The following is a 3,696-nucleotide window of genomic DNA, read 5'->3' on the forward strand; positions in this document are numbered from 1 at the left end:
ACCGTAATACTGCTTAAAACTTCATATTATTTGTTTGATTTTCATATGTTATAAAGCAGCAGCCATTACATTAAAGACTAGATGAAGTTAACTTTACCTGGGCCACTGAAACATGTCAATTCAAGGTCGCTCAAATTGCCATAAAGTTGACAATATAACTGACAAGTGAGGAACGCGAGGCACTGCATCTTCTGAGCCAATAACAGCATCGAACAAGTCAATTCTAGCATCGACGTTACGTTGCCAGCTTCCATGTAAACATTGTATCTTAGTGCGTGGCAGACTGCTTTTGAGTTGTGTTACCGCCTCGACTACAATTTCTGTTTATTAAACAGTGTCACCAAAGAGATGTTCATGAAGCGACAATCCATCGTGCAGTAGGGTGCCATTAGCTAGTCAGGGTTTGGATTTGCTAAGGAGGACGTGAGAGTTTTACAAGCAAGAAAACAATTGGTTTCTGTTCATGGGCACACATTGATTCCTGCCAGTAAAGTTTTAGAATGTGCCTCGAAAACTCTAGGACTCAGTCAAAGAACAGTTATAAGGAAAGGAATGCTACTTCAAGACTTACAAGACACTTAAGTAAACAGTGTGGAAGAAAGCTCCTATAGGAAAAAAGTGTTTTTAAGTACTCCTGGAAAGAGAAAAAAAAAAGCCTCGTCCTGTTACAGATATTGATTCTTTCCAATCGGATGCAATTTGTCAGCACTTTTATGGATACCATAGAAGGAAAGAAAAGTTGTTAATTTCTTTAAAAGAAAGATGACTTCTCGCAGGGGAAAACATCACTTAAGATGGTATTAAAAGGTATGGGCTTCTGTATTAAAAAGTTAGATGGACAAAAACTGTTACCTGGAAAAAAAAAACCTCATGTTGTTGCAACTTGTACTATTTTCTTATATAAAATTGTAGGAAAGGACATACACTCAGTCATATGGTTAGATGAAACCTGCATCAACGCTGGAGAATCAGCTGGGGAATACTGAACAGATGATACTCCAAATAGCAGCGGCCGTAAGCCAACAGGAAGAGCATTAAGATTAAATGTGGCCCAGGCAGGGTCTTCAAATGGCTTTGTGCCTGAAGGACTTTTAGTTTTTAGACTGAGAAAAGCCTGTGACTATCACGAGGATATGGACCATCCACAGTTTCTACAGTAGGTTGAAAATTTGTTGCTCCAGTTTAGTGTTCCAACAGTGTTCGTGGAGGACAATGCATCGTACCATTCAGTGATTTTAGATAAAACGCCCACCACTAGTGACTGTAAAACTATAGTGCAGTGGTTGCAGGCGAGAGACATTGCTGTGGGCATGAGCATGACAAGCTCCTGTTATACTCACTCATAAAACAAAATAGATGAAACTGAAAGGGAACAGGGTCACTTGGTAATTAAGCTACAGCTTTATCACTGCAATTTTAATCCAGTTGAACTGGTTTGGATTGAAGTCAAGGCGCACATTAGAGGTAACAACAAGACTTACTATAACAGAAGTGGAAAGACATGTGAATGTCTTGCTACTGTAGATGCTACCTTATGAAGAAAGTAGACAATGTTGCTACATTCGTAAGAGAAGCACACACTACAGGCGGGATTGTAAATGAAAACAAACAATTAATGATTTCTCTTTATAATGATGATGAAGACAATGGTTTTGGCGCCGATTCCGATGATAGTGAAGGTGAACTGGATGGAATTGCACCAGACATCGTAAATTTGTGAGAATAGATTATACAGAATTAATTCATTCTCTCTGCAAACAAGCAGACCATGCGTGTTTTACTTTATTTCTTTCTGTGAGTGTCGATAGTGTGTTCTTTGGTATGTTTAGGTTTACGTTATTATATGACATTTTACATGCAACTATTACGGTAACAATTTGAAACAATTGTGTCATTAACCTCGGGTGGTGTTATTTCCCAGTTTAATATACTATCAAACACAGTCTCCATTGTTAGAAAAATGTACTTTGTTGTACTTAACGTATAAACATTGATTGTAGGTAACATTTACAAAACATACTTCAGAGTTGTGGGCGTGTGCAGTGGCAGCTATTGCAACCTCGCAATTGCAGTATTGCCAACTACATGCTAGCTGTCAAGTGACATGTTTCACCGGCCCGGGTATACGTGCATAATTTCATAAAATATTTCATTAGTGACCACCGAGTGACTAGAATACGTAACACCTAGTAGAAATCGACACTCAATGAAGTATACTTTTAATTTACCATAGAAAGGTTTGTGAAAAACTATTAGGAAGTACTCAGGTTTTTGGACAAAACCTTTAAATCGAATTATCTCAAAACACCGTTTTTGAGTCGCGATTCTTTGATCCTAAATGGGTGAATTAGACTAAGGTCGCTGCAGGGATAACAGCCAGATTCCTATTCACCTCTCACATAAGAGATTGTAACATCACAGCCAAGTCAAGTCTACCTCTCACAATGGCCAAGTGGTGTATTCCCTTATTTAGAGCACATTATCCAGTTTCAGACAATACTAACAATTAGGGTGTGACAGTATGTATATATTAGTAAATTTTCAGAAATAACAATTGTTACAAAGTTTTAATAAAAATTCCTTGCTTGCGAAGGAACAAGCTGGAAGCAAAACATCTGTATTAAACGAGTTGCTGTGCTTGCGACGGAACTTGAGCTCGCATCCCCAGCAAATACAGATAACGTTTTAATGGGAAATACACTTATGCTAGTTATTTTCCTCTGCAGGTAAAGCAGGCGGGATACTGGGAAAAACGAGTGAAGTGTGGGGTTACAATCTCCTGTAGGCTCAACCTTTTTGAGCGCAATCCAAAGGATTCAAATGAAAAGCTTGTCCGATTGCAGTTGCCCTGCAAAAAACTCAATTGCATACTAATGAAAGTCTTCGTTTTCAGGGTGCATAGTGTGGTGCTCTAAAATAACAACTCAGTCCCAATTTCTCCTTTCCTACATTGCCCAAACCACATCACTTTGACCAATCAGTACAATGTGTGGCAGATAGCTGTCTTTTTTGCTGAATTCCTGTCAAAATTTCTCCTCACATGCTCTTTTCTAAATAGTCAGATTTTCTTTCTGGTATGTGCACCTGGAGTGGTAAGTAACCATCAAAAGAAGGAACAAAAATAGGGTAGTGTTAACAAATCTTTCTAAATGGTTTACATCAATTTCTAAACCTTTCAGAAGTTTGCAAAACGCATATAAAAATTCCTCAGTACTGTACATTTGCAAGTACTTAACAATCTAAAATATCCAATCAAGCTGTTTTAATAATTTTGCACAATGGTGGCAATAACTAATATAAGACAAATATTACATTAAACACCTCTTGTGCCAAAGAAAACTAATTTAAATTAGAAATTTCAGTATTTCTTCTGTATCTTCTAAAGGCATAGATGAGTCTGCTATAAAATGACAAAAGTATAAACCTACATCCACGTTTGCTCTACTTACTGCCTCACCTGGAATCTGCCAGATCCATAACGATATTCTGCCAAGTCTTCAAAAATCACAAATTTTTACTTGGTTAAGAACACTCTTGATTCTTCAAATTCAAGCTGTTAATGACCATGACAAGAAGTACGTTTGAAAATTACTAATTAGGAAAAATTAGTGCACTGCAGAGCTTCCTGCAGCCCTGGCACAGCATCCTCACCTTCTAGTCACCTGAAGGGCTGCACCTTCTAGTGACTGCAAACCA

The sequence above is a fragment of the Schistocerca cancellata genome, chromosome 11 (genome assembly GCF_023864275.1).
Source record: "Schistocerca cancellata isolate TAMUIC-IGC-003103 chromosome 11, iqSchCanc2.1, whole genome shotgun sequence".
Classification (NCBI taxonomy): Eukaryota; Metazoa; Arthropoda; class Insecta; order Orthoptera; family Acrididae; genus Schistocerca; species Schistocerca cancellata.